General features: G+C 39.9%; 1 long non-coding RNA gene across 1 annotated transcript; it reads right to left on the bottom strand.

Moving 5' to 3' along the window:
• Positions 1–16,134: 16,134 nt before the first annotated feature.
• LOC308344869 lies at positions 16,135–19,077 on the bottom strand. The gene is made up of 6 exons (XR_013967016.1): positions 19,036–19,077; positions 18,435–18,643; positions 18,265–18,344; positions 18,118–18,182; positions 17,768–17,837; positions 16,135–17,553 (listed from the first exon to the last, which is right to left on the bottom strand). It is a non-coding gene; the product is annotated as an uncharacterized lncRNA (long non-coding RNA).
• Between the last annotated feature and the right edge of the window lie 5,445 nt (positions 19,078–24,522).

Genomic DNA, 24,522 nt, shown 5'->3' with positions numbered 1-24,522 from the left:
TTTAACTTCCCTTCCCTTCTAGCCCAATTGCAAGACTTTTCAGTGGTCCTCTTGTGCTGATGGTCCCAATTGCCTTACCCCTGTTGTCTTTCCTTGGCTACTTCCTGGCAAAACCCCAGCTATTTGCCCCAGCCATTTGCTTTGGTACAGAAGTCACACAGCAGGGCAGATTTATGCCACTATACATTCATGGGCTCTACCCTCAACCAGCTCCTCAATGCTGCTTCTTTTTTTTTTTTTTTTTTTTAATGATTAAGGATTTTGACTTTATTATGACAATATTTTTTTTAACAAAACCATTAAATCTGTCCTTTGCATAATTTAAATAAACACTTTCCATGGTCCTCTTTTTGACAAATTAGAAGGGTCTAGATTTTTTATAAAGTCGTGAGCCCTGTCAAAACACTTCTAGGTTTGCATATTTTTCCAGATACAAGTAACAATACCCATAAATCATACTTAAATTCAGATTCTTATCTGAAATTGCCTTGAAGTGAGTGGAAATAGGGCAAAAGTTTTTTTTTTTAAATTACACCAAATCATGCTTCATAGAATTTTATTTCTGAGTTATATGGATATACTGTCTGTTTTCCTTTTTCATTGTTTTTTTTTCCACTTCATTATTTTAATGTGTTATAATCATCTTTTTTTAATATAGTGTTCTATGATTGACTATTTGCATATAACACCCAGTGCTCATTACAACAGGTGCCCTCCTTAATACCCATCACCTGGTTATCCCATCTCCTCCTTCTGAAACTCTCAGATTGTTTCTCAGAATCCATAGTCTCTCAAGGTTCATCCCCCCTCCTCTGATTTTCCCCCCTTCAGTTTTCCCTTCCTTTCCCTAATGTCTTCCGTGCTATTCCTACGTTCCACATATGAGTGAAACCATATAGTAATTGTCTTTCTCTGCTTGACTTACTTCACTTAACATAATCCCCTCCAGTTCCATCCATGTTGATGCAAATGGTGGGTATTCATCCTTTCTGGTAGCTGAGTAATATTCCACTATATATATGGACCACACCTTCTTTATCCATTCATCTGTTGAAGCAGCCCCTCAATCCTTCCAGGCAGTCCTCCTTTCCCCTGTTAGTTTTCTTCCCCATTTCAGACTTCCTTTCTGTTCCACACCTCTTTTTTTTTTTTTTTCAGATTTATTTATTTATGAGAGAGAGAACGAGAGCGAGAGCAAGCACAAGCAGGGGGAGGAGCAGGCAGAAGGAGAGAGAGAAGCAGGTCCCCCACTGAACAAGGAACCAGATGTGGGGCTTGATCCCAGGACACTGGGATCATGACCCGAGCAGAAGGTAGACGCTTAACCAACTGAGCCACCCAGGTGCCCCTGTTCCACACCTCTTAATTCCTCCCTCCCTCTGCCTCAACTTTCCCCTCACCTCAGGAGAGATTTCACCTCCTCCTTCATGGAGAATTTTAAAGATTTCAGCTGACACAATTTCCTTGTGCCAGCCATCACATGCAGCCACAGTTTTTCCTTCCCTCTCACTACAATCGAATGGCATCTCTCCTCTGGTCTAAGGCAAATTCCTCCTCCAGTTCCACAAATCACATTCATTCAACAAACATTGAATCAAGACTCCTTATGTTTGTGGGGCCCCTGGGAGGCTCAGTTGGTTGATCAACTGCCTTTGGCTCAGGTCGTGATTCCGGAATCCTGGGATCATGACCTGAGCTGAAGGCAGACACTTAATGACCAAGCCACCCAGGCTCCCATTATAAAAATCTTTAAACAAACTAAACGTATGCTACAACAATGTATGTGTGCTATGACCTGAATGTTTGTGTTCCCCCAGAACCCACATGTCATAATCCTACCACCAACATGATAGTGTTAGGAGGTTGAGATTTTGGGAGATGATTAGGTCATAAAGGTGGAGCCCCCATGAATGGAATGAGTGCTCTTCTAAAAGAGACCCCAAAGAGCTCCCTCACTCCTACCATGTGAGGATACATTGAGAAGCTGTGACCCAGAAGGGAGCTCTCATCCGACCATGGTGGCATCCTGATCTTGGACTTCCAGCTTCTGTATCTGTGAGAAATAAATTTTTGTTGTTAATAAGCTATCTAATATGTGGTATTTTGTTATAGCAGCCTGAATGGACTAAGATAATGTACTTCTTTGCATTAAACAACAAGATCTAGTGGCAGGCTTAAAAAGAACCATAATTTCTAGGTAGAAATAAGCATACCTAAAATTCTTAAGTATCTGTATGTGAAAGTAACAGTAATGCAATGTATATAAAAATAGCTGTGTTTTCGGGGTGCCTGGGTGGCTCAGTGGGTTAAGGCCTCTGCCCTCAGCTCAGGTCATGATCCCAGGGTTCTGGGATCGAGCCCCGCATCGGGCTCTCTGCTCAGCGGGGAAGCCTGCTTCCTCCTCTGTCTCTGCCTAACTCTCTGCCTACTTGTGATCTCTCTCTGTGTCAAATAAGTAAATAAAATCTTTAAAAAAAAATAGCTGTGTTTTCTATGGTGATAAAGCCATAGCTACTACTAGTAATTCGGTGGTATATTGTCTACCGTTATGATTGAAGGAAATGCTACATTTCAGTAAATGCTTAGTGAAAATAAAGATACAGATTTTTCCCTGCCCAAGTTCATAGATCCCTTGAATCATCATGGCTCCTTGAAGGCCAGTGGATCCCAGGTATGAATGTTTGGTGTGGAGGTCAGAAAATGGAAGAAGTCAAAGAACTGAGAAGCCAAATTGTTTGGACATTGATGTGTGGACATTGGAAACGGATGATGAAGAATAGCACAGCAGACCTGGTCCTGAACTCTTCAAAATTAGTAGAAGGCAGTAATTAGACAGTTGGAAAAGAACTGCCTTAAGGTAGTTCAAAAGGTGGCAAGTCAGGTGGAATGAACATGAAAAAATCAGGGAAGGAGGGGCGCCTGGGTGGCACAGTTGGTTGAGCGACTGACCTGGTTTGGGCTCAGGTTGTAATCTCAGGGTCCCGGGATCCATCCCCGCCTTGGGCTCCTTGCTCAGTGCAGAGTTTGCTTAGGACTCTTCCTCCCTCTCCCTCTCTCTCTCCCCCACCATCCCTGGCACCGCCAAAATCAGTAAAATCTTTTTTTTTTTTTAAAGATTTTATTTGTTTATTTGACAGACAGAGATCACAAGTAGGCAGAGAGAGAGGAGGAAGTAGGCCCCCCGCGGAGCAGAGAGCCCGATGCGGGGCTGGATCCCAAGACCCTGAGATCATGACCTGAGCTGAAGGCAGAGGCTTAACCCACTGAGCCACCCAGGCACCCCCCCCCTTTTTTTTAAATCAAGGGTTGTACATAAAGATGAAAGAATAATTGTCAAGAAGCGGCAATAAGATGTAAGGAAGATACTGACCTCGACTTTCTCATCTGAGGGAAATAGCTTAAGAAGCCTGCAAAGGGAGGCACCTAGCTGGCTCAGGTGGTAAAGCATTTGGCTTTTAATTTTGGGGTCCTGAATTCGAGCCCCATGTTGGATGTGGAGATTCCTTTAAAAAAAAAAAGGGGGGATGCAAAAGGAGGTGGTGCCCTCAAGGAAGGAGTAGATTTTACTTAAGGCAAGGATATACATGGTTAAGCATGTTAGGTAGTTTCTTACTGCTGTAGACTGGGCAGGGGAAAAGACTGGGAGAGAGGGTACCAGTTGGGGTGCAGTGTGGACTAGAAAGGCAAATGGATGTGAGAAGATACATTACCAGAAGCATTTTAATTCACAGGTGGAGACGATGCCTGGGTGGCTCAGTTGGTTAAGTGTCTGCCTTCAGCTCAGGTCATGATCCTGGAGCCCCAGGATCGAGCCCCACATCAGACTCCCTACTCAGCGGGGAGACTACTTCTCCCTCTCCATTTGCTGCTCCTTCTCCTTGTGCTCTCTCTCTGTCGAATAAATAAATAAATTCTTTTAAAAAATTCATGGACGGTAATATAAACCCACTACCCAAGGATAACCAGTGTAGCATTATTGTTTGGAGTATTTATTGCTATAAAATTGGTCATCATGACAAAATTCAAAGCAATAAAAACTTTCAGTCTTACTTAGGGAATTGGTTAGTTATTGATTATCCATAAAAATGAAATATTCTGGAGTGCCTGGATGGTTCAGTTGGTTAAGCATCTGCCTGCAGCAGGTCATGATCCCAGGGTCCTGGAATAGAGGCCCACGACATGCTCACTGCTCAGTGGGACTCTGTTTCTCCCTCTGCATTTCCCCTGGCTTGTGTTGTCTCTCTCGCTCACTCTCTTTCAAATAAATACATAAAATCTTCTTTTTTTTTTTTAGATTTCTATTTATTTGGGAGAGAGAGTGTGCCCAAGCAGGGGGGGAGGGGCAGAGGGAGAGGGATAAGCAGGCTCCCCGCTGAGGAATGATCCTCCCAGGACCCTGGAATCATGACCTGAGCTGAAGGTAGACACCCAACGACTGAGCCACCCAGACACCCCATGTAACTGTTGTTCTTGGGATAAAATAGATACCTAAGACTATCAAGGTGGTTCTTATCTTTGGAAGTTAGGTTGAGAACCTCCTGCTCTTCTCTCATAAAATCTTGCTTCTTTGAAAATTTCAAAGAGCATTGGATTTTAAATCAATAAAAATCTTTAAAAAAATGAAATGTTCTGGATGTTGTTGATGAGAACAAGTAGAAGCATTTCTATAGGCATTGAAGATTGTCATTACAGAATATTAAGTAAAGGGGCCCCTGGGTGGCTCAGTGCATTAAGCTCTGCCTTAGGCTCAGGTCATGATCTCAGGCAGAGAGCCTGCTTCCTCCTCTCTCTCTGCCTGCCTCTCTGCCTACTTGTGACCTTTCTGTCAAATAAATAAATAAAATCTTAAAAAAAAAAGAATATTAAGTAAAAAAAAATCAGGATAACAAACCATGGGCAGTATAATTCAAATTTTTACTAAAATTTATATCTGCATACAGAAATAAAACATTTTTTATAGTGGTTATTTTTAACTTGTGGAATTATGAGTTATTTTAATTTTACTTTTAATATCTTCCTTCTTTTTACCTTTTTATAAGATATATTTTTGTAATTTTTTTCTTTTTATGTTTTAATAGTTGAATAAGAAAAATGAAAATACAGCCTTTGGAAAATTAGATATATTTACATGCCTAAAGTTGAAAATGTATGTTTTACTTTCTTTGGAAGTTTATGCTCTGCAGATAGTTCTTTATGTGAGTGAAAAATTGATAAATAATTTAAATTCCCAGTAAATGGCAAACAGGAAATTGCATAGGAGACAGTTTCTTATATTTGGATATCATTGGATCTAAGAGGTTGTATGTATTCTATACTAAGGAGAATGTTCAAAAAAAAAAAAGAATGTTCGAAGAAATTTGGGGCACTATAATATGAATCATCTATGAACCATAAATCTAGAATAAACATTAATATGGTATTGAGCATATTTTACCTTCTGAGATATGTGTGAGATATGGCTCTTTATTAAGGTAGACAACAATAACATGGGCAGGAGTGATATCACGAGTTGGCAGAAGAGTTTAAAGTGTCTGTAACAAACACACCTCTCCAAGATGCAGCTGAAGCTGAAGTGATAAATCTCATGCTATGCTATTCATGTTAATAATTAGTTTTCTAGAGTTTTGTTAGATTTATTCCAGGAGGGGGACCTGGTTGGCTCAGTCGTTAAACATCTGCCTTCGGCTCAGGTCATGATCGCAGGATCCTGGGATGGAGCCTGCATTGAGCTCCCTGCTCAGCAGGAAACCTGCTTTTCCTTCTCCCACTCCCCCTGCTTATGTTCCCTCTCTTCCTGTCTGTCAAATTAAAAAATCTTAAAAAAACCAACAACTTTAGATTCATTCAAGGAACTCTTTCTGGGGAGACTGATCAGACATCTTGCAGATGTGTGACATTATTGCAAAGAATGGAGAGTGCTAATATCTTAGGATAAATATATCACATTTAATGGAAGAATTATTTAAAGCATATTTCCTGTGGGGAATGGATCGTAAAGTATCTGTATATTGTTGACATGCTCTCAGAACTTCCAATCAACTACTTATACTAAGGTTGCTCCTCTTTTTCTTAATGTTAGTGGCCATTAATGATCATTGCTTAAATACATTAATTTGTTAGATGTTTGCAAAATGGTGGCATTCTAATTATGTTAATCTTTTTCAGTTATTAAATAGGATACAGCAATAAAGAGAAACTTACCTTTTATTTGATTATCCGTTACTACAATTGGTGTTAGAAAGTCCCTTTATTGGCCAGTTCTGAAACTGATGAGTTGGTTCACCAGCATCCTCAAAGAGCATCAAAATCAGTTTTGTTTTGTTTGGGTATCTTTATGAATTCACAGATTTGAACAAATTTTATGTATGTCAAACTATTGTAGTTCATATCCTTGGTAATAGTCTAAATTTACATCTTTGTGTGGTAGGAGATGCTCCAGGTTGGCTACTGAGTTCTTTTAACACAATCCTAGCAGTCTTTGGTAGCTTTCTTGCTCTCTGCTCTAACAAGGTGCACAAGGTTCATCTTGTATATTCTTGCCTCAAGATCTGTAATCAGTCATTTATTCAATAAGCCCTGTTTTCTTTCAATGGTAGATGGCAGAGACCAAAATTGGGGCCCTAGGGGCAGGGTTCACAAGTTTTGATGCATATGAATCACACTTCTAGTTTCTGTGTGTGTGGTTTTTGTTGTTGTTGTTGTTTGTTTTTTTGCAGTGCTTCCCATTGCACGCAGAATAAAATCCTTTTAATGACCCATAAGGCCCTACATGATTTGCATGGCCTGTTTCTTCTATTCTTTACCACGCACGTTTCAGTCTTTGGGCTGCAGCCATGGGAATGTGCTTTTCCCAGATATGTGCATAGCTCAATCCCTCATCTCCTGTATGTCTTTGCTTAATCTCATGGAAGCCTATTCTGTCAACTATATTTAAAATCACTACACTATTTCCCTCCCCAAACCCACTCCCAGTGTTTTGTGTTCTATTTTTTTCATATCGTTTCTTGTTTTCCCATATACTTTATAATGTATGTACTTATTTAGTATTCCTCCCCTCCTCCTAAAATATAAGCTCCACAAGGGCAGGGATTTTGGTTGTTTGGTTTACTGCTATATTTTTAGTGCTTAGGACAGACAGTACCTGTACATGTTAGCTATTCACTACTTACTTACTCAATGAACAAATGGATAAATTTTAGCATATTTCTGAATCATCACACACCTAACCTATCAAGTTCAATCTTAAAGGAACAGATACAATTTAAAGCAAACAATATCCATCAAGAAACTGAGCTATATCCAGGTATGTAGAATGTAGAGACAAGTGCATGAATTTCAACACTAGCCTGACATTTCTGGCTTTGAGCCATGTTTGTGTTTTTTTTTTTTTTTTTTTTTTTTTTGAGAGAGAGATAGAGAAAGAGAAAGCAAGGTGGGAGAAGGGGCAGAGTAAGAAGGAAAGAGAGACTCCTAAGCAGGCTCCATGCTAGCCTGACACAGGCTTGATCTCACAACCCTGAGATCATGACCTGAGCTGAGGTTGAGTTAGATGCTTAACCTACTGAGCCACCCAGGCTCCCCTGTGCATTCATTTTTGAAAAAGAAATGTGATATAAGCTGAGAGTCTCCAACAGTAATATAACTAAAAGATGAGAATTGAGATGTGCCCCCAAAAAAGTATGCTTAATATCCATGTTCTTCAAATGTAGTTAGATTATTAACTATTAGCAACATTTTTATATGAAAGTAGTTGATTAAAGTTACTTGGGGCATCTGGCTGGCTCAGTTGGTGGGGTGTGTGACTCTTGATCTCAGGACTGTAAATCTGAGCCCCACGTTGAGTAGAGAGTTTACTTTAAAAAAATAATAAATAAAAACCTTTAAAAAAAAAGTGGATTTCAGGCTACTATTGACATAGCAAGGTTAAGCCTAATCTGAGATTCAGATTTGTCTGGACTAACGAGGCTGAGTATTCCTGGATCTTAGGTTGAATTGCAAGGTAGGAGTCTGCTAGGAAGAGATCAGACATGGGGCAGAGGAGAAGGATAAGAAAGTACTAAACCCAAGTCTGACTATAAGTACCAGGTCTCAGTGCTATGGGAAAACATGTATGATACATTTTTATGTATCATTTTTAAGTCCGAACATGGGACTTAAATTCATGGCACCAAGGAGATCAAGAGTTGCATGCTCTACAGACTGAGCCAGCCAGGTTCCCTTCATGGAAAAATGTCTATGACAAAAGGCTGACAATAGGAACTGCACAGATTTCTATTTTATGAGGCATAGTACCAAGAGGAGGATATGAGAGCACAATACCCCTCTGGACTATGAATATTAGCAAGAAAGGAGACTTTGATGCTTTGTGGGAGGCACTGGATATGTGGGGGTACCCAATGGAAGGGTCATAGTAATAGGCAGAATATCAGAAAGGGCATCAGGAGACCTATTTGTGAATATATGTGAGATACTCTAATGGGGACTCCAGAACCTCTCTGAAGGAATTTTGTAGGGGCTAGAGGTTCTGTGTCAACAGAAGGGCAGTGAGCAGGTACAATTTAATGCGATTTTACCCATTTTCACAGATTAGTGAATTTTGAGGAAATTTACATTACCACTGGGGGGAAAAACTGGGGCACTGTACTTAGTGGACTGAACACTGGACTGAGAAAGAGATAGAGGATGTTGGTTGTCATTTTGGTCATTAACTAGTTGGGTTACCTTGGGCAAGTGAAGAATCTGGACTTAGACTTGAAAGAGTCTTTAAAGCTGATTAGGGCCAGCTCCCTTTCTCCAACTCACATGGACAGGAGACTATGATTTGGAGGCTGTATATTCTCATATAAGGAACTTCATTTTTAGGTTCAGTTTGCCTCTTTTTATTTCATTAATCTCCTTTGTGCTTTCTAGAGCAACACTTAAGTTAACTACTCCTTTGGGGGAGGTATTTAGCAGGGTAAGAACAGCATCTTTGGACTTAGATTACCAGATTTTAAGTGCCAATTCTTCCACTTCCTTTGTGACTTTCACTAGGTTACTTTTCTAAGGTTCAACTACCTCATCTGTAAAATGGCTTAATAACAGTACCTACCACATGGGATTATTATTAATATACTATTATTCCACCTGGTATACTTTCAAATATCTAAAATTAGCCATATTTTTCCTTGAAATTCATTTCTTCAGGTTTAATATTTCCAAGTCCTTAAAATGTTGTCCAGAATGAATTGTTTACAGAGCCTTGGTCTTCTTTCTTTGGATGCCTCCTAGTCTGCCAGTGTTTTTCTTAAATGTCCCAGCCAAAATAAAAAAAACAACAACAGTATTTTTATGTGCAAAATACAGATGATGAAATCATTCCTTCTAGTGATCTAGACCTTAAACAGCCTATATTTTAAATATTTCAATCTTAGTTTATCACATGTAAAACATATGAATACCAAATAATGCCTCTTTTATCTACCTTCCAGGGTTTCTGTAAGAGAAATTGAGATGATATATGTCAAAGTACTATGAAAAATTAAAAGAAGTGAAAGTGTCATTATTTTATACTGTTTTTCATTAAATAGGGAACAAAATTATGATAGGTATGACCTGTCAGTTACAAAAAACAAGTTTTAAAACTTACTGCAATCCTAACATTCATAGAGAAAATGGAAATTTTATTTTTGGGGGGGTTATCTTTTAAATTTTTAAGCTTAAATTTCAATTCAATTAACATTTAATGTATTATTAGTTTTATAGGTAGAGGTCAGTGATTCATCAGTCTTATAATACACAGTGCTCATTACATCACATACCTTCCTTAATGCCCATCACCCAGTTACCCCATCCCCGTACCCATTTTCCTTCCAGCAACCCTGTTTGTTTTCTATGATTAAGACTCTCCCATGGTTTGTCTCCCTCTCTGAATTCATCTTATTTTATTTTTCTTCTCCCCGATGATCCTGTTTTTTTTTTTTTTAAAGACTTTATTTATTTATTTGACAGCCAGAGATCACAAGTAGGCAGAGAAGCAGGCTCCCCGTTGAGCAAAGAGCCCGATGTGGGGCTCGATCCCAGGACCCTGGGATCATGACCTGAGCCGAAGGCAGAGGCTTTAACCCACTGAGCCACCCAGGTGCCCCTGTTTTGTTTCTTAAATACCACACATCACTGAGATCATGCAATTCTCTCTCTCTGATTGACTTATTTCATTTAGCATAATACTCTCTAGTTCCACCAATGTTACTGCAAATGACAAGATTTCATTTTTTTGATGGCTGAGTAGTATTCCATATATATGTATGTTCCATACACACATACAAACAGTATCTTCTTTATCCATTCATCTATCAATGTACATCTGGGCTCTTTCCATAATTTGGCTACTGTGGATGTTGCTGCTATAAACGCTGGGGTGCAGGTGCCCCTTTGATCACTACCTTTGTATTGGGGTAAACACCCAATAGCGCAATTGCTGGGTCATAGAGTAGTTCCATTTTTAACTTTCTGAGGAAACTTTATGCTGTTTTCCAGAGTGGCTGCACCAGCTTGCATTCCCACCAACAGTGTAGGAGGGTTCCCCTTTCTCCGCATCCTTGCCAACATCTGTCATTTCCTGACTTGTTAATTTTAACCATTCTGACTGGTGTGAGGTGGTATCTCATTGTGGTTTTGATTTGTATTTCCCTGATGCCAAGAGATGTGGAACATTTTTTCATGTGTCTGTTGGCTGTATGTATGTCTTCACCGGAGAAATATCTGTTCATTTCTTCTGCCCATTTCTTGATTGGACTATTTGTTCTTTGGGTGTTGAGTTTGATAAATTCTTTATAGATTTTGGATACTAGCCTTTATCTGGTAAGACATTTGCAAATAATCTTCTCCCATTCTTTCTGTTGTCTTTTGGTTTTGTTGACTGTTTCCTTTTCTGTGCAAAATGCTTTATTTAAGTCCCAGTAGTTCATGTTTGCCTTTGTTTCCCTTGCCTTTGAAAACATGTCTAGCAAGAAGTTGCTGTGGCCAAAGTTACAAGAGATTGCTGCCTGTGTTCTCCTCTAGGATTTTGATGGATTCCTGTCTCACATTTAGGTCTTTCATCCATTTTGAGTCTATTTTTTGGTGTATGGTATAAGGAAATTGTCCAGTTTCATTCTCCTGCATGTGGCTGTCCAATTTTCCAAACACCATTTTTTGAAGAGACTGTCTTTTTATCTATTGGACATTCTTTTGTTTTGTCAAAGATTAGTTGACCATAGAACTGATGGTCCGTTTCTGGGTACTCTATTCTTTTCCAGTGATGTATGTGTCTGTTTTTGTGCCAGTACCATACTGTTTTGATGATCACAGCTTTGTAAAAGAGCTTGAAGTCCAGGCTTGCGATCTCGCCAGCTTTGGTTTTCTTTTTCAACATTTCTTCAGCTATTTGGGGTCTTTTCAGTTCCATACAAATTTTAGGATTATTTGTTCCTAATTTAGGAACAAATTTAGGATTATTCAGTTCCATACAAAATTTAGGATTATTTGTTCCAGCTCTGTGAAAAAGGATGGTATTTTGATAGGGATTGCACTGAATGTATAGATTGTTCTACATAGCAGAGACATTTTAACAATATTTTGAAAAAACAAAATTTTAGACTGTGAAATATTTAGTAAGCCCAAACCATTTTTTGTTACATGAAGTGATTATGAAAGAAGTAATCTCACTTATGTCAAAAAGTTTTTCCTGTGAAGCATATGACTTCAGACAACATTCACTTTCTATCTGAAAGTGTTTCATTTCAATCTCTGGTTTCTCTGATAGTATTTATTTTTTAAGGGAGCTCTATGCCCAATGTGGAGCTTGAACTCATGACCCCAAGATTAAGAGTTGCAAGCTCTACCAACTGAGCCAGCCAGGCATCCCTCTTCAGTGATAATTTCTATTGAAAAATTTTCTATTTCTCAAAAAACTGAACTTAATGAAACAAGTGGAGAAGCAGCTTTGTTTGTTAATATTCAATAAAAAAGGCATATTGTAGATTTAGTTCCAGTTTAGTAAAAAGAAACCTAAAGGGAAAATGTATAAAACCAGAGAGATTACATTGCATGGGCTTTTTTCATAGCTATTACTCATAATTCTTTAGCTAAATATAAACTCCCAAAATTATAGCAGTGGCCATTTATCCTTTGCTTCTTAGTCTGTTAGAGCTACCATAACAAAATATCACAGACTGGGTGGCTTAAACAATAGAACTGAAGTTTTCTCACAGTTCTGGAGGCTGTAAGTCCAACATTCTGAGGCCTCTTATCTTGGCTTGTGGGTGGTCACTATCGCATTATATGCTCATGTGACCTCTTCTTTGTGGGTGTGCTGGGGAGAGGGAGAGAATGAGCTCTCTGGTGTTTTTTTTTCTTATTTTTGTTTTTTAATAAGGACAGTCTTCCTCCTGGATCAGAGCCTTCCCTTTATGAGCTTATTTAAACTCCATTACTTCAGGGTGCATGGGTGGCTCAGTGGGTTAAAGCCTCTGCCTTTGGCTCGGGTCATGATCTCAGGGTCTTGGGATCGAGCCCCATGTCGGGCTCTCTGCTCAGCAGGAAGCCTGCTTCCCTTCCTCTCTGCCTACTTGTGATTTCTGTCAAATAAATAAAATCTTTAAAAAAAAAAACTTTAAACTCCATTACCTCTTTTGAGGCTCTGTCTCCAAATATAGCCACCCTAGGAGGTTAGGGCTTCAACATATGAATTTTGGGGGATACATATATTTGTCCTTAACATCTTCTACCTTTTCTCATTTTCTTTTACCCCTTTTGGAGAAGTTAAATCACTTCATAATTGCCCTAAATATACAAACTGAATTCTACTTAGATTATTTTTTGTAGGAGCCATTACATTGTCTTAGACAGAATTTAAGAGATTAAAGGGTACAGACTCTTCTTGTAAAGACTTAACATTTTAAGGCCAGAAAGCAATAAACCAATAATCAGAATACAACATGCTATGGGTCATTTTATAGTTTCAGTGGAGAGGACCTTATTTTACCTAGTTTTCATCAGCATCTTTCCATGGTACGTCTGATCTTTGTCTTACTTGGGACCCTCACTTTCTTCCCCCTAATCAGTCCGGATCTCAAGGTTAATTTGAAGTTTTATCTGCATCCTCAGTGCCCTTGGCTTGCCATTGTTTTGCTCCTCCTGGCCAGTTGCTCCTAATTTTGGATTAATTCACTGATCTGCTTTCTTCTCCCAGGCAGATAAGCCCCATAGAATAGTAAGAATTATGCTGATTAACTATTAAAATTGGTAGTTTTCAGCCTCAGCAGGCACCTTTGCACTATAAAACAAACCTGTCTGTAGCTAACTCCACCTCTCTAAATAGATACTGTCTGATGAACACCCTAGCATACTTCCTAGATCCCTTATCTCATTCTTTCCTGGAACTTTACCAAGCTGTTCTCAGATACTAACTCAATTTCCATGCTAAGGCTGTGCATTAAATCAAGGCTATCTCCAGCCCTATAGCCCAAGCAATTATTTGCTAGTTTTCATCCTTGCTTTCCATTCAGAACTTCTTTACTTTTCATCTCGTTTCTATTCCTGATATGGCAGTTGAACTTAACAGATTTCTATTTTCCAATTTTTGTCCCTTGGCACAAAATAACCTCCAGGATTTTAACTAATCCTGGAATTCCCTACTCTTGGAATGTTCCAGGACTCAACTCTTGGACCACTTCTTTTCTCTTTATATTCATTCCTTGGTGATCTCATCTAATCTTATGGCTTTAATCCACATGCTGATGACTCCAATTTTATTTCTCCAGCTCAGATCTCTTCCTTGAGTTCCAAACTTCTCTACCTAACTCAAAATTTCATTTGGATATTAGATTCCACCTCAAATCTAACATGTTCAAAATCAAGCCTCTGCAAGATGATACTTTTGAGAGAAATGGATGGTCATTATTTTGATTGTGGTAATTATTTCATGGGTGTATATCAATGGAAAAACTTGCCAAACTATATTTAAAACTGTACAATTTGTTGTATCAATAGTTAGGAGGCAACGTAGGTAGGTCAAAAGTTAACTGACCTCACTAAAGTAATGCACTGTATTTTAAATCTTATTTTATTCAAATGATAAATTTTGAGTGTTCTTAAATGCTTTTTCGATTATTAACACTCTTGAAAAGAACTAGAACCAACTGAGTAAGCATAACTAAGATAAAGTTCCCAAATAGGTTAGATTATACTACACTCAATTTGGGATTCTGTGAGATTAAATCCTTATTTCCTGTTATAACTCAGCCACATGGCATGCCAGGACTTTAGTGATGTGCTAGTGGTAAACGGAAGAGGTCAGGGTTTGTGAGAATAAAACAGAGAAGTCTGGTATTCATTTTGTAGACACCCTCTCCTCCACCCCAAGATGGTCCACAAAGCTTCCAGAACTGCATGGCAAACCTGTGCTTTGATCTGATCTCTGTACATATCCAAATACATAGCATCAGTGAGGTGGAGTTAGACTAGAGGCAGTGGCAATATTCAGTTAGGCAATTATGAATACTAAATACCATGCTCTGAGTATCCTGAATCAAGCTTTTGGGAGGAAGCATGGGAAAGAGGGTCTCATCCCCAGGGAGGAAGCACTAGCAGAAGATAGGCAGACTATCCTAGCAGGCTGGAATTCAACTAAAGATTCTAATTGGGCAAGTGGTGTTAAAAATCTGAGCCCAAGCACAAGATTTCCCACGGGTTGAGCAAACAGTAAGGATTTATAAGGTACATAATTACTTCAGAGGATACTTGATTGGGCAACCAGGTGCACTGGATATTATATTTTTGGCAACAGAACTAGTTTTAGAAAGCACCAAATGGTAGGTCTGAGCCTACCATATTTGAAGATAACCTGGAAGCATGATGGAAAGCATAGAAAAGAATTCCTATTGGCTAAAGACACACACATGTAGACTGTTCCTTCAAAATCTGAAATCAGTACTAACCATGCAGATCCCAGTCTATTATAGCCATATTCCTTTATTCCTTAAGTCTTTAAGTCTCCACTAAGTTCTCTATTAAGTAGCACATATGCTCAGAAAGGTTAAGTCCCTTATCCAGGTAACTTAAGGTCCCTGTTTGTAACTAGTAGTTACCTATTTGTTAATATAAAGGTATTACCTGGTGTGTTAGCATTCACAAAGGATAAGGCTAGTACTGTAACAGTCAAAACCTCCATTGTGTGATTGAAAAACATCATCCAAATCTAGTAGTTGTTTTCCATTTTAATGGAAGCTGATGTTAATTATGTGTTAAAGTTCCAAGCTTAATTTCACTAAATTGTACCTTTTTGGTCCTGATTTGTTCAAGTGTGGACTCTGCAGAATCAAATGAACTAAATTATGTGATTTTCTGCTCTATGTCTTCCCACTGAAAAAAAAGTCAAGTTTTAGGTAATTCAAATGACCATAGCTTTACAGTTGCCCGAACTCTTCAGCCTTATCTTCCACTTTTTTTTGTCCCATATCTGACCGCCCAATTGATACCCAAATTCCCAATTCATCACTCTTAGGTCCTGGGGCATACAATCTTTACTTCAAGTGTTTATACCTAAAGATTTATATTCCTCACATCTCTGGGTTGGTTTTGATTCAAATCCACTGTTCAATTGCCTCAGATATTAAGTATTTCTCTCTCACAGTACTTTTATTATAGCTTGCCTTTTGTAATTTTCTACCACTATTAACAGAGGACACAGGAAGTGTTTTACTTCTGACCTCCTTATAAGAGCCCAGTACACTACAATACATAAACACATTAACTTGATTCAAAATCTATCAACTGAAGAAGTGAGAGAAGGGAGCAGTAACAGAACTGCAGGAAAAGAGGTCAGAGTGCTCCCAAGGCAAATTTCACAACTTGTTTTCAAGTCCTATGTGCCAGCTTTGACAAAAGGGCAGACACTTCCCTGAAAATTTTGTGCAGACCTCGCTTCTATCATCTACTGCAATAATGAATATTATGTACACCTAATATTTAGCATGCAAATAAGTGCCAACTAAGTAGCTAAGGTATCTAGGTACTTAAGATCTTGGGTGACTAAAACCAAATGTAAAGAAACACTGGTTTATATTATGCAGGCACATTTGTTTTTTGAATAAATGCAACTAACAAGGTCACTAATCCAAAGCCTCTTTAATTTATGAACAGCATTGAGGAATTACAACTTCAGTAGTTAATATTTTGCCAAATCACTCCATATCATATACATTATACCACTGGTCTTCAAAAGTTTCTGATAGTCTTAAAGTGACACAGCTTTCCCAATTCCTTCTGGTAACATCAAGATACCATGTGTAATCCATTATGCCAGATGGCTTTTCCCATTGCTGGATTTCAAGTCTTAAGGCCTCATTAAAGGGACCACACCCTAGTCTCAGTTTAGGCACCTCACACTTCCTATCCTGCAGACAACTTGTAATTCATTGAACCTATAGTTTAATAGTGTGCAAGGACTCAGAATACTTGATCTCTATGAGGTGGCATTAATACCTTATATTCTAGTTTGGCTGCAATAAACTATTTCCAATGTGTATTTTGTACACCATTTTAATACTTGAGTAAATTCAGTCTGTGCCTGACCAATAACCCAACATGCCTGTCAGTCTCATGAGCCTCTTCTGAGCTACATGGGTCCAAAACTGAATTTTCACTAAAAGCCAGGAAAATATTTTAGGGAAAAATACAGCTCATTGTAAGCTGACAAAAATTCTATTATTTTGACTGACAGAAGTATGGGCTTAGGAACAACTTACTTATGTAGCTATTTACGGAAAATGATCATGCATGGGGCCCATCTTGGTTAGATCAGATGCTATTACAGTCTACATTCTGTGCAATGTTTGACTACTTTAAACTCCCTTATCTTCCCCCATTACCCATAATTGTTACGCCATGCTCTCTTCATTTTCAGCATTCTACATCTCCCATCTTGAGCATCCTTTCAAAATACAATTGCATTAGGACCAGTAATCACTGATCATTTTGATACCTGGTATTTTTCTCTCCCTAATAGGCAGTCTCTCCATTTTGCTCACCATTAGCCCAGTAATATTTAGTACTACACAAAAATCCAAGATGATTTGTACTTATTCAGGGATACTGCCAAACCAAGTCATCTCTCCAAAAAAACCCCAAGGATTTTCCCACAATACTCCCAATTTTTACTCAGCTTTAATTACATTCACACATTTTAAATTCAAACAGGTGACCAAAGGCAAAGCATTCAGAGTGATCTGATTACAAGTCTGGTTAACTGGAGGAAAAAAAAAAGACTTCACCATAAAAGTTAGTTTTCTACACATTCCTGTTATTTAAAATAGAACTAGATCTACAAAGTAATCTGACTAACAGATTATGGCTAGGGCAGTGTGACAAAAGTAAAAGGCTTAATTCTTATGGATACAATGGATTTGATTAATCTGTTTACAAAAATAAAAATGAATATACTGTCTTGATTTGTAGGTTTTCTTCCCATGCCAGTAAAATGAAGAGCTTTTCCTTATGTTTTTCATGCAAGTAAATCTGGTGGCATTTGCCCTAGAAAAGGAAAAACATTTGAGATTTACAAGACTATTAACATCAGAAGGGCAAAAGAATTCTTAAAAATATCTTTGTCCTCATAATGGTCTATCTCAGAAGCCAGATCCGTATAAGTTTTCTCAACAGATATTCAGGTTCGGGATAAGATCATCACAGATTAAGACCAAGGACAAAATACTGACCAACTATTAAATAAAAAATCTCCACTCACAGAAATGAGTTATGCCTTAGGAAGGTTACTGCAAACTGGCCTCTTTCCATGGGCAGACAGCGACACCTCACTGTTGGCAAAGAAAAAAGAAACCCACAATAAAACCCATCATTGTGAGGTAGCAGTTTTCTCCCTACAAGGTTTATGATCTAACAGAACCTTCTCATTTGTAAAACCCAGACAACAAAACTTATTGGTCTTATCTCAGAAGCCGAATCCGTACATGCTTTTCTTCAGGTAGTCAGCTTCGGGATAGGTTTCATCATTGATTAGACCATAATCCATAGGAAATGTTAAATGGGAAGTACTGTACTAGAAATAGTGTAGATTTTGTAAACCACACAACTTACTTTAAAGCAAGGTTGCTCCTCAGTGACATTTATAGCTCCATTACTGTTCATCAATCTCCAGGATGCTGTTCGAGGACAAAAAAATTTCTTCACTTTATCTACATATGGACTAAACATACTGAATTCAAGCACTAGCCCAACACATACCTGGGTTAAGACTGTCAGGTTCCAACCAAGACATTTCCTAGCAAATATTCTCTCACGTGCTTTGGAATTTCCCCCTGCACCTATTAAGAAAATTTCAAGGATACATCTTTTCCTGTGTATCAACAGGTTTACTTCTTCAGTTTTAAAACTAAGCTCTCAATCGTACTTACCTCAGCATCTCCGGGTAACAGCTCCTTTACACCACTGAGAGCCCACCGTCCCCGCAGCGGACCAATTATTTTGAAGATTAAGTATTTTCACAGAACGCCAGAACCCTGCCTCTTTTACTAATCTGGTTTGCACACAGCGCCATCTGGGCACAGTACAGCTCAATCTCAGACAAGGTCGGGGACTGCCCATTTTCAAACGATCTTTTGATCTGCGACAAGAAAGAAAAACAATCGTCTAACTAGTAAAGGCCTCTTATTCCCAATGTAAAACTAAGTCTCTGCCCCAAATCCTGGGAATATGGTTGTTCTTCCGCCACCGCCGCCCAGGTTCCACCAGCCGGGTGTCGGCCCTTGCTTAACTAGGCCGCGCGCAGCGCTCGTGGCTATCAGCACCAGCCTCCGCACGCCTAAGCTCGAAGCCTGCCGCCGCCGCCACCACCATCACGCAGGACACGTGGCGGTCTGGCTGCGTGTTTCCCACGTGCAACTTTCGAACCCAGAGCACCCCAAGCTCAAAGGTCTAAAATCTCAGAGAGCTGCAGCTAACCTCAGCCCGCGCCAACTTCGCTCGCTCAGGTACTCGCCCGCGAGGCCCACTCACCCACAGGCAAGACCACACTTCCCAAGGCCAGACGTAAAAGAGAGAGCTGCGTCTCCAGCAGTTCCCTTTATAGCCTCTCCTGAGTCAGGCAGAGGTCGCCACGCCCCCTAGCGTCTATTGGACGTGGGAGAGGACGGGGCGTGGCCGTTTTCTGAAGGAGGAGAGCGGGAGCGCGCGCGGCGCCTCTTTTTTTGGGGGGGGCTGGTTCCGGGGCTTGGTGCGCGCGTCGCCCGCCCGCCGCACGCTCGCCCAGTCCCCGGTGCGCGCCCGCTGCGCGCGGCGTGCGGTCGCTGTCGAGTCTGGCTCTACGTGGCGCGGGAGTGGCGCCAGAATTCAAACTAACTGCTGCAGTTGGGAGGCGAGACTACCGCCAGCTCCGGGCCAAGTCTGCCCAGAACAGATTGGCCGGCTCGGGGCCGATGGTTTTGCAGCTCAGGGCGGCCTCAGCGTACGGCCCTCTCGAGAAATCGGACTGGTTAGCAGGCCGGCGCCAGGAGGGAGTTGACGCCCAGCGGGCGCCGCAAGAGCTGGCGGGCACTGGCCCCCGCACGCCCGGAGAGAGAAATTGGCGTGCGGAAGTGCTCGGGTGAAAAAAGCACCTGAAAACGTAGCATTTCTCCTGCAGTCCACGGAGAGAATACCGCGCCTCCCCGGAGAGGCGGCCGGTGGCGCTGCACGCGGCCCAGCTGCGCCCCAGTGCGGGCGTCCCTGCCCTGCCGGAGCCTACCCCATCCCCGCGTTTCCTTGTGCCAGGCACTGCAGTTACGCGATCAGCACCTAGAATTCCCGAGACAGCCAACCTGAGAGGTAAATACCCCATTTGGCAGAGGAGAAAACTGAGGCCCTAAAGCAGCTAATTTGCTTAAAATCGTACAACTGAAAAATTTTGCAGTTTTTAATTTCTTTGTGCTAGGTTGGCTAAAATGAGTGCAGGAGAAAGTTAAATTTGAGAAATATCCCGAATACTATATACAAATGGCTCAAAAAAATTCAGTAGCAATGATTGTTATTAGTTAGTATGTGTGAGCGAATACGTGTATATGCACATGCAAGCACACATGACGTTTGAACATTCTAGAATCTCAAAATTCAGGTCTTCATGGCACTCATGACTAATGATTATTTACGTGTGGGTTTGTTTATTGTCCTACCCATTTGTAAGGAACATACCGTTTTGTATCCGTTCTTTATTGTTCCGCTTTAGAACAGTGTTCGGTCTGGCATAAAGTAGGTTGTCGGTAACGATTGGTTGAAAGAATGAAAGAATATATATGTTGGCCTTTTAGAAAATTAATTTAGAAATAAATTTAGAAAACTTAGAAAATTAAAGACCAGACTGCAGATTAAAAGGTAATAGTGAAAAGCAAATTTCTGTAACAGGAACCTAAGTGATGAAGTGATTACTTGCCTAGCTAGACATTATGCAGATTTTTTTAACAGTATTTTGTAATGTAAATGTATATTTACATGTTGCTCATAGTGAAGAAACTAAAACAGTACAAAAAGGTATAAAAAGCAAAAAGTTCCTTTCCATATCACTGGGACTCTCCCCACTGTTAACAGTAACCACTGTTAATATTTTTAAAATTTCTATGCATATGCAAATATAGGTACATATTTTTTCATATTTCATATCTGCAGATAAGATCTGTATGCTTTTCTGCAACTTGCCTTGCCCCTGACAAATCTAGATTACTCTTTGTTTCAGTGCATATAGACGAACTTACTCCTTTTTTTTTTTTTTTAAAGATTTTCTTTACTTATTTGACAGCCAGAGATCACAAGTAGGCAGAGAAGCAGGCAGAGAGAGAGGAGGAAGCAGGCTCCCTGGGGAGCGGAGAGCCCATGCTATGCGTGCGGATCCCAGGACTCTGGGATCATGACCCGAGCTGAAGGCAGAGGCTTTAACCCACTGAGCCTCCCAGGCGCCCCTAGACAAACTTATTCTTGTTTCCAGCTGTGTAATATTCAGTTGGATGTATCGTAATTTATTTCCTCAGTTTCCAATTTTTCACTTTCAAATAGTGCTGAAGTGAATTTCAGATATAGTGAGCTTGTGAGAAGATCTGCAAGATCAGTTTCTAGAAGTGAGTCACTTAAGTTTCTGATAGATATTGCTTAATTGTTTGTATCATCCTTCCATTTCCACAAAGTGGTCGTGTTGTGTTTATATTCTGAAGAGTGTTTTGCTAACTGAAAAACATACATATGACTTTATGGGATGGCAATTATTACACCACTGAAATTGAAAGCTGTTACTCTTTTATCTTTGAATCACTGCTTTGTTGGAGACTACCGAAATCACCTGGTCAAAAGCAGTACAAAACAATGATACCCTACCCTGAATTATTAACTGAATTACTTGGAGAGCTAAAAAAAATACCAGATTTCTGTGCCTAAACTTGCAACTACCAAAGCAGAATCTCCAAAAATGGGAGCCAGGAAACATTTCAAACAAGCATGTGAGCCAAAGCTGTTCAACAAGAGCATAAGATGAACCACAAATGTGAGTTGCATATGTAATTTTGAATACTGTAGTAGCCACATTTTAAAAAATAAAAGAATCAGAAATTACTTCTAATACATTTTATTTAATACAATATAACCAAAATATTTTCATTTCAATACACGATTAGTACAAGTTATTGAGATATTTTACATTCCTTTTTTGTATTCAATCCTTGCAGTCTAGTGTATTTTACAGTCACAGCACATTTTGGTTTGACTGTCCACATTTCAAGTGTCCCATTATTGTATGGCAAGTGGCTACTGTATTGGACAGCACAGGTCTACAGTAATTCACATACATTTAGAAATTCAAGAACAACTGTTTTAGGGTAAGTGTGGTTCTGCATAACTGAAACATATTCCAGCCTTTAAAAAAAAAATCCTTCCATATTAACTTTTGACTCAAACTAAGATTAACAAATGCAGGATGAATTGAATCTAGAACTTGCCTATTGACAGCACTCCCGTCCAGTGACATGCGCAATGACTGTGAAGCGGTATACAGCTCATTCAAGGAGTTTATCTCATCAAAGAATGTAAAAACATAGCAGGAGATGAAGGCACCCGTCATTGCTTCTTACACCTAAAACAGTCAAGCAAATTGCTGCCAAATATTCGAAGAGATTTAAGAAAGACCATATGAAGGTCAGAACTGAAATTAAACATGTATGCTTTAGTATGCTAAAAATAAGTTTGCATATTCTTAACACACTTTTATTTTAAAGATTTTATTTATTTATTTGACAGAGAGAGACAGCGAGAGAGGGAACACAAGCAGGACTCCCCACTGAGCAGGGAGGCTGATGCGGGGCTTGATCCCAGGACCCTGAGCCGAAGGCAGATGCTTAACGACTGAGCCACTCAGGCACCCCTCTTAACACACTTTTAGATACAATCATCATTTTAACAATTTTTTGGAAAAACTGTTCACTGAGCCCCTGGTGCATGCTGTGTGCTTCAGGGAAAGCTAATAATACACAGAGGAGGGGCACCTGGGTGGTTCAGTGGGTTGAAGCCTCTGCCTCTGGCTCGGGTCGTGGTCTCAGGGTCCTGGAATCGAGCCCCTCATTGGGCTCTCTGCTCAGCGGGGAGCCTGCTTCCTCCTCTCTCTCTGCCTGCCTCTATGACTACTTGTGATCTCTGTCAAATAAATAAATAAAATCTTAAAAAAAAAAGATGCCCTTAATCACTTCATATTTAAAAAAAAAAAAAAAAGAATACACAGAAGACCTTGTCCTTCCTGAAAGAGTTTATAGTTTAATAAGAAATGTTTATCTGACTTTAGATACCTCTATTTTAAAAATTAGTCATTAAAAGACTTTTGGATAAGATCATAATGGGAACCAAATAGTGTTTTGGAGAAAGAGTAAAAGCAGAGTTTAGAAATCAGTGTAGTCATTTAGAAGAGATATTATGAGGGATGCCACTATAATTTTGGCCATGGTAATGGAAGGCAGGGAAGAAAACAACCCACAGAACCTAGGTGCTGTTAGGTTCTTCTGCACATTAGTTCATGATTATAATCTTCAGAATAATCCTGGTGTATATTTTTAACCTTGCAGTAGTGATGGAAAAAGTGAGGCATAGAAATTTCAGTTAACTGGGGTGCCTGTGTGGCTGAGTTGGTTGAGCGTCTGCCTTTGGCTAGGGTCATAATCTCAGGGTTCTGGGATCGAGTCCCACATTGGGCTCCCTGCTCAGCAGAGAGCCTGCTTCTCCCTCTCCCTCTACCTGCTGCTCTGCCCTTGTGCTGTCTTTCTCTCTCTGTCAAATAAATAAAATCTTTAAAAACAAAACAAAAAACAACTTTAAAAAAAAATTTCAGTTAACGAACATTCCCAAATCTCTTTCCAAATTCATACTGTCATGAAGACAGGATATTGGTGTGTTGAAGGAAGAAATAGTAGGATGTGATGTGATATGGGAGCAGCATGGAGCCTGGGCAGCCAAAGAACAGCAACCCCACTGAGTGGAAGAGGGATGTCAGTTACTGATTTGGGAGAATGGAAAAGATTCATTTTCGCTTGTGTTAAATATGGAGTAGAACACTGAGTTACATACCCAATGGATCATCAGAAACGTAGAAATGAAGCCTAAGGGCGCTGGGTGTCTCAGTCGGTTAAGCGACTGCCTTCAGCTCAGGTCATGATCCCAGTGTCTGGGGATTGAGTCCTGTATCAGGCTCCCAGCTCCGCAGGGAGTCTGCTTCTCCCTCTCATGCTTTCTTACTTACTCGCTCTCTCTCAAATAAATAAATAAAATCATTAAAAAAAAATTAAAAAAGAAGAAATGAAGCCCAGAGAAAAGTCAGAGCTGGGGTACCTATGTGGCTCAATGGGTTAAAGCCTCTGCCTTCAGCTCAGGTCATGATCCCAGGGTCCTGGGATCGAGCCCTGCATCGGGCTCTCTGCTCAGCAGGGAGCCTGCTGCCCACCCCCAGCCCTCACCGCCTGCCTCTCTGCCTACTTGTGATCTCTGTCTGTCAAATAAATAAAATCTTTAAAAAAGAAAAAAGAAAAGAAAAGTCAGAGCTAGAGAAGGACAAATAAATATAAAGAGGATGACTGAAGTTTTGTGCACAGACAAGTGTGCAGAGAAAAGAGAAAAGTGCCAAATGCAGTAGCCTAGCGCCAGTACCATAGTGTGTACAGATACCCTACAGTAGACAACTTTTTTTTTTTAATTTTTTATTTATTTTCAGCGTAACAGTATTCATTGTTTTTTCACCACACCCAGTGCTCCATGCAATCTGTGCCCTCCCTAATACCCACCACCTGGTTCCCCTACCCTCCCACCCCGCCCCTTCAAAACCCTCAGGTTGTTTTTCAGAGTCCATAGTCTCTCATGGTTCACCTCCCCTTCCAATTTCCCTCAACTCCCTTCTCCTCTCCATCTACCCTTGTCCTCTATATTATTTGTTATGCTCCACCAATAAGTGAAACCATATGATACTTGACTTTCTCTGTTTGACTTATTTCA

This window comes from Martes martes (genome assembly GCF_963455335.1).
Source record: "Martes martes genome assembly, chromosome: 6".
In the NCBI taxonomy this organism is placed as follows: domain Eukaryota; kingdom Metazoa; phylum Chordata; class Mammalia; order Carnivora; family Mustelidae; genus Martes; species Martes martes.
Note: the sequence above shows the minus strand (reverse complement) of the source record. Positions and strands in the feature narration are given on the sequence as shown.